General features: G+C 27.3%; 1 pseudogene; it reads left to right on the top strand.

Moving 5' to 3' along the window:
- Positions 1–3,011: 3,011 nt before the first annotated feature.
- Positions 3,012–6,508, top strand: LOC149059968 (uncharacterized; annotated as a pseudogene).
- Positions 6,509–13,693: the final 7,185 nt, after the last annotated feature.

Raw genomic sequence — 13,693 nt, 5'->3', positions numbered from 1 at the left:
TTTTTGCTCGTTTCGTCGTAGTGGTATTTTATTGAAACCACCGTCAATCGGTGCAGTTGGTCACACTCTCAACGATCAAAAAAATTTTCCCTCCAACGTTAGTTGGCTGATAATAATTTCAGTTATTGTGTTATCAATGTTATTTATTTTTTTTGTCGTGAATTTTAATTAACGATTTATTAATTAATAATACATTTGTTGACGGATTTTCTTCAACTAAGCGTTTTTCTACTTGTAAGTATGTATATTATTTAATTTTATAATCGATTTGGCCGAATATGTATTCATTTTATATTATTTATTGAAAATGTAGGTGGTCTCAATACGATACCACTGCGATGGATCATAAATTAATAAACATTGACCAGCTTACACATGATGACCTGTTTGAACTATTTGAATCTATACCAAGTGATCAAGAATCAATCTTAGGAGATGAATCTGACTTCGAAGAGGACATAACAGATATTTTAGAGGTATTTTATATGTATTTTATGCAGGGGCGGACTGGGCCGAAGGGCGAGGGGGCGATTGCCCGCTGGGCTGGTATGATTGCGGGCCCTTATAGGTGTATTGGGCCCGTATGCCATGATTTTTTGATCAGTACATTGTGCAATCCACCAATAATGTAGCTTAGTTTATTTAATGCGTCTGGCGTCATAGTGTACAACACACTCAACACAACAAAACGCAATTATATTATTATATAACCATGGATTATAAATACCTATATTATAATTTATAATCAATGTGTTATAACCATTTTGTTCACGATAAGAATAATATCACAATGTAGTAAACCGACCGGTTTACGTCATAAACATAGGTTCAAAGTGCAACTTGCGAAAACAACATCACGCCACCTCAACAGGCCACAAACATGGACTTCTCATTACTTGGATAAAATTAGCACATTTTTTGCACATACCGTGACGTCAATCATCCTCTCCTAATCACGGCATGTCTCATATAAATAGGAGCCCTCTTCGCAGAGAGCTCCAGAGAGTATTTCATATACAAACGTTTCACCCATGCTTACCAAGAGCCTCTAGGGAAACGTTCCACACACATTATTCTACACATTCATTACTAAGTCGAAACACTTTCAAATATATAATATTAGAAGTTATTTTATATTTAATAAATTACTTTCAATAAATACTTATAGTTATATATATTAATATCTTTATTCAAACTCAAACCTCTTCTCTTCCTGAACAACGAAGTTGCACCGACATTGTGCATTCGTCGTTAAAGAAGTATTGCAGTAACTACGATCAGTGACAGCGACTGGTTACTACAACAATCACATGACCGTTTATATTTTATAATGTTTATATATTTAGTATACCTACCTAATAATAATAATAATACTAATAATAATAATAATAATATGAAGTCTATTAATACACAATATTACCATTTTTACTTCATGATTCGGTCAGAAATTTGATAACCTGATATCAAAATGTGTGATTGATCATTATTGATTAAAATTTTCAAATAATTTTTAAATTAAACAATTAAACATTTAATTTTGTTAGTTTGAAGTTTGTAGTGTTAGTGTACCACTTCACTTTTTCAGTCTTCTCTCCAGTAAGTAGTCGAGTCTGATTAAATAATTTTAACAAATTAATAAATATTATAAGTAGGTAGTAACTAGTAAGCATCCAATTGTATAACCTTAGTCATTAGGGCATGTAGTAGATTAGTTAGGTATTATTTAAAACAATATCATTTTTGATACAATTATAACCACATAATAATTTTAAATAATCTTAAAAAGTAAAATATTTATCAGTAAAATGTGTTTATTTTCTTTATACCTACCTACTAAATACTAAATGTTAGTAAATTATGATATATTATTAATTAATATAGGCTAATGACCCTTGCTGTCAAAGTCTCAACCCCAATTATTTATTTCTGTTACTTTGTAAATAATTTTTTTTTTGTTTTTATTTAAGTGAATACACAATCTGTAAATTATTTATTACAATAAGCGTATGGGCGATATTGCGATAAGTAGTTTAAACTAGCATGAATTGACCGATAAAAGAAGTCACCCAGCGGTGACACTTTTTAGCTTGATGTTGTAAATAATTAAAATTAAGTTGTCAAAAAAGCACTCATAAAAGCCTGATATTTATTCCAATAGGCAATAATAAATTAAACTTGCAAATATATATTAATATATATTATTATCTATTATTATTATAATTATCTAATTGAAACACCATCAAATTATATTATACCTACTCGCATAATGGGTAAAACACAATTTTTTCTCATATGGTCGTTTAGTTATCTTGTTGTAATTAAAAAAATATTAACTCTAGCAAGCTGAAACACACAACTTTTTAAATTTAATTTAATTATGTTATAAGGTATATGTGATACTTTTATCAATGGAGAAATTTTGGTCCCACTATATCAACTTTTAAATAAATGTTATTATTATTAAAATGTAAATTCTAAAAAATTACCTACACCTATAAGCTTAGCTAGTAGCGATGTAGGAAGTTACAGTACACACATATAATTAAATTAAATTACATAATATAATAAATAATAACAAATATTGAATAATAAAAAAGAAAAAATATATGTATATATTTTTCTCATAATAAACACTGACCTATTCCACTAAATAAAACATCATTGATTTCATAGTATATGAAAATATGGTAATATTGGTAATATGTTTATTACTTAACTAATTAGGTAACTATGGACTTAAGAGTTGTCTTCAGTATAGATACATCATATATGTTGCTATTAATGCTATTTAACATATATTTGAAAACAATAGACTGTCATAGTTAAAGTCATATGTTTAAGAAAAAAGTTGTTTATTCTTAGTTGTTTTGATTTTTGATTTATCATAACTTTACTAATCCAATTATATCATTATAGAATATAGTAATAGTTAGTTAAAATAAGTCTTCAATTTTATTTAGAATTTAATAAATAATATTATTTAAATAATAGGAGTATAAATTATTGTCAATATGGAAAACAGAAAAAAGATCAAAAGTGGAGCTCAAAAAGCAAGAGAGAAGTCTATGAAATTACAAATGGAACAAGCCAAAAAATGTAAAAATATAGCATCGTTTTTTTCCTCTTCTAAATCTTCAACTAACAATTCTAGTCAATATGTTGATAAACAAAACAAAGACTTTGACTCCAAAGCAAATAGTCAAGAACTAACAAATATTATGCCAAGAAGTTCTTCAGTTGTTCAATCTACATCAATATCGAAAACTAATGATTTTTTAAATATTTCCATTCAAGAAATAAATAATACAAATGTTGAAAATAGTATTATTAATTCTAATGCACCACCTGTAGTGGTCGAAACAGATGTAGCTCTAGATTATTTTGTGAAACCGAATGAAAATATGAAAAACAATTTTTTTGAATACCACCCAGTTCAACCACATTTAGGGAATGTGCCTTATAATCCCAGGCTTGTGTTTTATGACAAAAATAAAATTAATAGACAATGATTAACATTTTCTGAAAAGAAAAGAGCTTTTTTTTGTTCTTGTTGTTTAGCATTTAGTAATCCTATAGAAAAAAATTTGTTTGTGGAAGGAATGTATGATTTAAGTACAAAACATATACATACAAGAATTGAACAACATGAGACTAGTCGCCATCATTTAAACAATGTTGAAGCATATATGTTAAATTATAATCGAGTTGATATTGAAAATCTTTTATTTAAAAAACAGCTGACCTTAAGAAAAAGCCAGGTTCAAGAAAGACGAGAAGTCTTGGAAAAGATAATTAAAACAATTAAAACCATTGGCAAACGAGGAATGAGTTACAGGGGAACACAAAGCGAAGCATCTCAATCGTTAAGTAACACAAATATTGACCATGGAACATTTCTAGAACTAATTTTACTGATAAGCAAGTTTGATGCTACAGCTAACAGTTTAAGGTTAGAGTTTTTTGATTTTAAATCAAAATGGCCAAAATTATGCCAAAAAGTTCCTTCAGATTATAATATAGATTATGAAAATGACAGTGACCAGAGCGATAATGATATGAGTGATTTGCAACTAAACAAACAGAGTTGTAAGAAAACATGTAAAAATTGCATTTTATGTGTTTATTTAGTTTTAAAAAAATTTAACTTCCATTAAAAAGCTTATAAATGTTTATACTTGGCATATAAGTTTATTTTAACACTTTCTGTTAGTCAAGTAGCGTGCGAGAGAAGCTTTTCTAAATTAAAAACAATAAAAACTAGACTTCGAAATTCTTTAAGTCAAGATAACTTGGAAGCATGCATGATGATGTCAATTGAAAAAGATATATTGACTGAAGTTGATAATGAAGAGGTTAAAAATTTACTCGGGTCATCGAATGTGACAATGTCAAAACTTTTATTGGTGTAATGCGTTTATTGTTATTTTTATGCTTTTTTCATTTTAATTAAACTTAATACAGTTAAACAGTATTTTTTTTAGTTTTTTAGTTCTTGATTATGATTATCTAGGTCATTCGTGTAATATAAATACTAATATAATTCTAGCATACTATATAGTATACATAATAATTAGTAATTACATATATATATAACTATATATTTGCTAATATACATATAGTATCAAGTATAAAAGTTGTACATGTTTATTGTATTATAGTTTTTTTTCTTAACATATTTTTTAATTTATTGTTATTTAAACAAACAGTTAAAAATCCCACTAATATTGAATACAATATAATTTTATTGGTATAATGCGTTTATTGTTATTTTTATGCTTTTTTCATTTTAATTAAACTTAATACAGTTAAACAGTATTTTTTTTAGTTTTTTAGTTCTTGATTATGATTATCTAGGTCATTCGTGTAATATAAATACTAATATAATTCTAGCATACTATATAGTATACATAATAATTAGTAATTACATATATATAACTATATATTTGCTAATATATAGTATCAAATATAAAAGTTGTACATGTTTATTGTATTATAGTTTTTTTTCTTAACATATTTTTTAATTTATTGTTATTTAAACAAACAGTTAAAAATCCCACTAATATTGAATACAATATAATATGAGGAGTTATATCTCCATTATATTTTACTTAGCACATACTTTGATTTAGTTAGAAATAAGTAAAAGGTATAATAATAATGTGTTTTTTTTTTTTGAGGGACCACAATAATAGCATGATTTAGTTGTTCATCAAGGACACAAAGAATTTTTTTTAAAGTTTTTTAATGTTATACATTAGATGAAAAAATTATGATTGGACATTGTCATTAAGAAATTATGCTGTATTATGAAATTTGTGTAATTTGTGGGCCTTATCTATATGATTGCCCGGGCCGATTTTTTATCCCAGTCCGCCCCTGATGTTATGTTATAATTATATGATGTTAAAAATGTATATGTTTTTTTATTAGAATAATGATATTCAAGTGAGCTCCCCATTACATCAACCACCACAGCTTTTAGATTATATTTTAATTAATGTACCAAATGATGAACATATAACACAACATTCAAATTCAACTGATAGTGATGATGTAAGAAATCCATTTAGAATGAAACAGTTTATTTTTTATGTAAACTATTATACTATTATAGTATTTATAATGTTCTATTATCAGTCAAATGAGTCAAATGATGTTACTGTATAGGTAAGACGTGGAGAAGATGAACCTTTATCGGAAAGATTACTAAACATAGAAGGGATTTGGGAAAATCATGGCTATATTGCTGAGCCTAAAAATTTCCTTGGTAAAGGTGGACCAAATATACCAAATGACATCGATGACCCTATAAGTTTTTTCCACTGCATTTTTACTAATGAATTAGTTGACCATTTAGTATTTCATACAAATTATTATGCTCAACAAAAACATACAACTTTTGAGCCTATCAATGCTGCTACTATGAAAACATTTTTGGCTATTAATATTGCAATGGGTATAAAAAAACGTCCATCTTATAAAGACTATTGGTCCGCTAACATACAACTAAGGGACAACTACATAGCATCTTTAATACCATTAAAAAAATTTCAATGGTGTTTATCAAATTTACACATTAATGACAATAATTTGGAACCCCGTCGACATGAACAAAATTATGACAAGTTGTATAAAATAAGGCCTTACCTTGATCATCTTTCCAAAACTTTTTTACAATGTATGAACCCAAATGAGTTTCAATCCATCGATGAAAGCATGATAAAGTTCAAGGGGCGCAGTACTATGAAACAATACATGCCAATGAAGCCCATAAAAAGGGGATACAAGATTTGGGTACGGGCTGATCAAACTGGGTTTATAAGTGAGTTTGAAATATATACTGGGAAAACAGATTCTGTTGAAAGTTCTTTGGGAAAACGTGTAGTACTAACTCTTACCAATAAAATTCAAGGAAAGTACCATAGAGTTTTTTTTGATAATTTTTTCACTTCTCTTGACCTCATGGAAGATTTGCTTAAAAATAAAGTTTATGGTTGTGGAACTGTGAGAGGTAATAGGAAAGGACTTCCTATAAACCAGTTGAATGATAAAAAAATGAAAAGAGGTGATAGTGAGGGAAGAACATCAACCACAAATGTGTCATGGATCAAATGGAAAGATAATCGTTGTAATAATCCTCATTATTAGTATGTAGAGTAATATTGTTATACAACTGTATTAATAATAGGTAAAATAATTGATATAGATATGTACTGATATTCATTGACATTCATCGACTTTGAAATAACCAGATTATAGGAAAGCGTGAGAGAAGATCAAAGGTGAAGTCTGGAAATAACACACAAGCCTTTGATTGTACGTACGTAATTATAACAAGGTGACTCCGCTTAGCATAAATAGGAAAGTCAGGGACAAAGTCAAGGAGTTGATTATTAGAGACGAGGCTAGCATGTCTATGTAGTTTTTGTAGTTTTAAGTTTTGTCGTTGTTTTTAATAAATAAATACTTTAGTCTATGTAATTGTTTGTTCTTTTATTATTTAATACCAATACAAATTAGAGTGCTAAAGTCGGACACGTTACAACATCGTCCAATACAATTCCTCTCAAACTATCACGATCCAGATCACCTTACCAGTTGCTTGAGGAAAGCAAAAGATGGATCATCAGCAAGCATAACATGCCCTACAATGGTGAAGGATTACAATAAGAATATGGGATATGTTGATTATGCAGATATGATGAAATCATACTATGAGATTGATCGAAAGAGCCACAAGTGATGGCATAGAATATTCTTTCACTTCTTAGATGTTGCTGTGAATAACTCCTATATATTATTTAAATTAAAATGTCAAGGGAGGAATATTCCTTTGAAGGATTTTAGACTTGCTGTAGTTGCTGGTTTAGTTGGAATTCCAACTACATCACCAAGAGGAAAACAAAAATCATTTAAAAACAACTTCAAAGTTATAATAACTCTAGAAATGCGTTTTGCAAATGTTGCACACATACCAAAAAGTTGTACAATCCGTCGATGCCATAACTGTTCTACCAAAGAAAACCCTAAAAGAAGCAGATGGGAATGTTCTACATGTAATGTTTAACTTCAGAGAAAAACTGTTTTGAAACATTTCACAAAAAATAATAATGTAATATAATATAATTTTCTATTTTATTAAAAACCATTAGTATTCATAATTTGTTATTCCTAGGTTCGTAGTGGTTATATATAATTACCACAATTTTTTAGGTATTTGTGAGTTTAGCACATTAAGGTTTTCAAAAAAAAAATTAAGTTTTCAAAAATTTTTTAAAAAGTTACTTAAGGGGTTAAAGGAAGAACATCATTATCTAATAAATATAATAATAGCGTTATTATTATTTTCATTAATTCTTATATTGATGTTGAATGTATTGTATCGATGTAATATGGATGTGAATAAGACTTATACTAGAGGAATAAGGAAACCACACAAGAAATTTAGTTATGAGATACAAGACCTAATATTCAACGTTCAAAGAGAGGGTTAAACTCTAGTATAAAACACCTAATTTTTAAACATAATTTCATCAGTTCACCCGCAGCTCTAACAGTTCAAACAGACCAAGAAGTTATGAGAACAGTAACCATCCTCGACTCTCCAGCAAAACAGTTGCCGACAATCAAAAACGTAAAAACATCTTCAACAACAGTGAATAGCAACTGCCAGCCAGACTCAGAAAACAGTCATCAGTCAGACTTAGAAAAGAATACTTCAATACTAACTATGTAAGTACCTATTTTATTATTTTATTAAAACTTTTAATCTTTACTCCTATTTTTTTTTTTTTTTTAAACTAGAAACAGAATAACAATGATTTAAACACATCATCATTATAATAATATAGTTTTTATGATAATATTATCTATGTTTATATGATAAAATGTTAACATCATATTTATAAGATAGTAATTACATTTTATTAACCGTGAAAATGTGAAGCTCAAAACGTGTATTGGCATTTACACCAGCACACAGCGCTCTCTAAGTGATAAATTATATGACTTCATTAATAAAATATAATTATTCTAATATTTTGTTTCTGTACTTCTATCATAAATCTTGTTCTTCAATTTAAAAGAAATTAATAAAAAAATTAAAGAAATAAAACATAACATTGATTTAATAAAAATAAGTTCATCATCAAATGAATTTGAAATCAATCAATTAAGAGATAAATTGTTTGCTTTAAAAGAAGAGAAAAGAGAAATATTTAATAAATATGGTAATATATATATATTGATTATGTTAGAAAAATGGAAGTCTGTTATGGAGAAAGACTAAATATGGATATGATGATACGTTGTCAAACGTTTCATGACATTTAATTTTCTAAGAAATTATGATTGCAATTTAATATTTTTATAACTATGTTCTTTTGCTTGTAAAAATAAAAAACAATTATTATGTGATGTGTGTTACTATTTTAATATTTATTACTAGCAGATAGTTTACAAAAATCTATATAATTTACATCACTCATTCAAAAAGAAATTAATGAAGTTTATAAGCAAATGGCTGTGAATGAAAAGCATGCAGAGTTAGATGAAAATAAATTTTAAAAATTAATCTACAATATTAATATTAAAATCAGAAAAGCAAACCTAAAGTCAACGAGAGAAAATTTGTTAAAAAAAAAAAAGAAATTAAAGCTGATTATGATGAATCAAATTATATAGGTTATCGATGTCAACAAAGTATTAACTGTCATTTATCATACCTATATGATTTATTAAATAATAATAATGAAGACCTCCCGTGGAGATCGGTGTATGTTACAATTTTTCAAAAACCGCTTTATTACATTAATTGATAAAACTCAGTGTTGCCAAAAGATTGTGGTACATTATGTATATATAAACGTACGTTAAGAATTCGAAAAAATGATTTCAAGAAAGATTTTATGTATGTTAAGTTGTTGACGTTTGTTGAAATCGGTGTATGTTACATCTGATAACATAATCAGTAGAATATATTAGTCGATGCGTTAAACTTGAATATTACAACCTTAAGCTGCGTACACACGTTCAGTTTTTGTGTAAAACTTGACTGAACAAGCCTGGCCGTTCAGGCAAGTCCTAACGTATGTATGCAAAAACTGAAGGCTCGTTCAGTCCTGGGCGCGGCATGAACTGAACTGGTTGTTCTTGATTTTTTGAATTGGCGCGAACGACCACGTGCATATATAAATTAATAATATATTGAAAATTTTATGAAACTCAACTTTTCAGATATTATTCATCGTATATCAACTATTATTAATAATATAATTAAGGTATTATATCGGAAGAGTAAGTACAGATATAATAATTGTAAATAATTATAAAACTATTGTAAATGATTATCTTCAGTATTTTAAATTATAATAATAGTATGGACTCTCGAAATTGGCCACAAAAGATCCTGAGCGAATTTATTGAACTATACCGAGAAAACCCATGTTTATGGAAAGTGAAGGCATCAGAATATAGTGACAAAAATAAAAAAAACGATGCATATGATGTCGATGGTTGCACGACAAAAGGGGATAAGCGACATTAGGGTCTAAGCGACATTTATGTTATTATCGAATAGAGAAGACTTAGATGTATCATAATGTATCACTGGTACATCAGTGTGACCATTTTATAATGAGTTATCGAATTTTCAAATTTAGGATACAAACGACCGTTATGATACGTGAATTCTAAAACAAGGGTCTAAGCGATATTTTTGGGGTCCAAACGCCAATAGCAAAAAATATTTGGGGACCAAGTGATATTATGAAATTAATAACGTAAAAAACAAGTGACAATTACTCCAAAATTGCTGATTAAAATATCATATGATTAAAAAATCTCTTATCATTCTTCAAAATGAATTTGCTTTTTTTTTGTAATCACTTACATTAGACGTGTCAACTAATTAATATTTAATTATAAAGTTTGTAGTTTGTACGATTATAATATTATAGAAGATTATAAGGTAAGTACATCTACAATCCTCCAATCAATTTAAATAGTATAATGTTAACAATAATATAGTATTACCGGTTCACATAACTCTAAGTATACTATTTTAACTTACGATGTTATCAGAACTTACTATTATAATCATAATAATATTTTATATTTTTACGTAAATGTAGATAAATTCTATAATTATAATATTAAATATACTAAGATGATCTAAAACAATATAGTAATTTAGTTTATTCGAAATGATTCTATCTGATAAAATATTATTATGCCATTTTGCATTTTATTTTCACATGGTAATTAGGTAGTATTCAATAATAACATGTTATTAAACTAATAACATCGTACGACCCATTAATTTAATAAAAAAATATTTAACTTAATTAATAATAATATAATTTATTAAATAAATATAATATAATATTATTTATTTATTTATTAAATTGATAAATTTATTTATAATTAACTTAACATAATTGTAGCATAATACTATTGTAAACGCATAAATCTATGTACATTATTATGAGTAAATGACAAACTGCCTTCAATGGAAGGCTTATTTAATCCATATTTCAAGCCATAAATTTACTCATATTTTTTACTAATTGTTCTAATTAGTAACTGATTGTACATTGTATTGTAAAAATTAAAAAATTTTCCTTAATAACTTATAATAGTGACTACTTTATACCTTATTTATGTTTTCTTATCCTATAAATTAAAATACAATGATATTATAAATTATAATATTTATTTCTATAGTTATTTTATAATTAAAATATTATCTATTTATAGTTCTAAAATTTGTTATTAGGATTTTATTCCAAACTCCTTGTTAATAATCATAAGATTTCTTTTTTGCGAAAATAATCCCTTGTGACTACATTTAATTTAGGTTATATTTATTTTATTTATTTTAGGTATTATTATTATTCTACAATTTGTTACAAAATAATATTGTATGTATGACTATAGGTAAACACATTTTGATACAATTTTTTTTTTTTGTTATTTAAGGAAAAAATTTGTAATTGTTTATAAATAAATTCATTAATAATTTACATTAAAATAATTTACGCCAACTTAACAAAATCATTTTTAAGGTGGAGTTGTTTTTTAATTATTTGGTAATTAACTAATAACATTTTTTTCATTATTTAAACAGTTCTAAAAATGAATTCAAGAAGTAGGAAAATAGTTAAGGCCGCACTTCAACAACCAACGTTAACGTTCATAATGAAATAGTACAGTATCCTCTAAATAATAATAATGACGTATCTATACCTGATTTCGAACCTGATTTAGAGTACACAACATTGACAACAGTTCCTTTAGTTGAAATTGGTTTAAACAATATAATTTTCAATGAAATCATGGAACAAAAATCCGGACCAATTTTATCAGACAGTCTTTCCACTTCAATTGAAAGTCGAAGTACCACAGAATGGTTACCGCGAAATTTAAATTATGAATCAGATACGTCTAGTTCTTCAAAAACTCAAAATCCAATAAATTTAAATTTAGATAACGTTGTTGTCGATCCGGTTTCAACTGAAAACTCAATGGATTTTATACCATTGAGTATAGATGAGAATCAAAATACACAGAATACTGTAGAAGAAGTTCTTGTAGTGGGAATGGAGGGTGTTAGGCCTAAAAGAAAAATTAACATACGTGAAATAACTAAATTAGAGAAATCCAAAGGTGTTGGAAAAAAGCTTCAACCAAATCCGTGTGCTAACAAAAAATGTCAAAATAAGTGTAGGGAAAAATTTAGTGAAAATGAAAGACAAATTATTTTTTCAGAATTTTGGAAACTAGCTGACCCAATCAGACAAAAAGATTATATATTAAACTGTGTGAAGGAAATGCCTATAAAAAGAAAACGAGTAATTGAAAGCTCAAAAAGAAATGTTACAAAAGAATATTCATTGCCATTTGAAAACTATAGAAAAAAAGTATGTCTTCAGTATGTTTTAAGTACCTTAAATATTACAAAAAAATTCTTAAACTATACAATAGATAATGCTCTGTCACCCACAACTTCAAAAATTGACCAGCGTGGCAGGCATTCACCGAAACATAAAAAATCATATGATATTATGAAAAGTATCGATGATTTTATACAAAAACTTCCTGCGGTTAAGTCACATTATTGCCGTGCATCATCCAACAAAAAGTACTTACCAGCTGAAATGGGAAATTTATCAAGGCTATATCAAGTTTACAAGTGTCATTGTGCTCAAAATAAAATAGAAATCGTTAAAAATAGTTTATTTCGGAAAATCTTTAAAAAAAAATACAATATTGGTTTTCATTATCCCAAAAAAGATAAATGCCGATTTTGTTCAAAGTACGAGAATATTGAAAGCACACGAGAATTAACTGAAGACGAATGTAAATTTAAAAAAAACCACGAAGAAGAAAAAAACGAAGTTAAAGATATGTTTCTATTTGAACAAGAATTATCAAGAGCTAATGGGAACTTCATTTGTGTAAGTTTTGACCTTCAAAAAGTGTTGAGTACTCCACAAGGGCAAAATATGAACTTATATTACAGCCGGAAGTATTCTACGTTTAATCTAACCATCTATGAATCTGGCTCACAGAACGCATTGGCATATTTATGGGGTGAGACTACCGGAGCACGCGGTTGCAATGAAATTGTTACTTGTGTGTATAAATATCTATTGGACTTAGATGAAAAACATATTTATAAATCAGTTTCTTTTTTTTGCGACTCGTGTAGTGGACAAAATAAAAACCGTGCTATGTTAGCCATGATACATTCTACACATTTTGAATACATTGAAGAAGTTAAAATTACTTTTCTCTTACCCGGTCATACCCAGGGCCGTAGACACGGGGGGGGGTTCAAACCCCTCCCCCCCCTTGGAAAGTTTATAAATTTATTTCAAATATTTAAAACTACTAATATATCTTATATATTTAAAAAAAAATTTTTATCAATAATAGTAATTAAATATATTTTTTTTTTGGATGTTTATGTTGTTATCGGTTATAAGTAAGGTATTTTGTGTATCGTTTAATGGTCGCACTGACAAATCACCATTACCATAACCGTTTTGTTACTGTGATAATTATTGATAATCTTATTATATGTTCATGTTGATAATACTGCAATTTAAGATAACATATTAATTAGGTATTATCAGTATTATAGTTAAAACTTTAAAAGTTAAAACCGTGTTGAATTTTTCTAACTCGGTTG

Source organism: Diuraphis noxia, unplaced genomic scaffold, assembly GCF_037042655.1.
Source record: "Diuraphis noxia isolate RWA-SAM2 unplaced genomic scaffold, SU_Dnox_SAM2 contig0001, whole genome shotgun sequence".
Lineage (NCBI taxonomy): Eukaryota > Metazoa > Arthropoda > Insecta > Hemiptera > Aphididae > Diuraphis > Diuraphis noxia.
The sequence above is the reverse complement of the archived record's forward strand: the minus strand, read 5'-3'. Positions and strand labels throughout refer to the sequence as shown.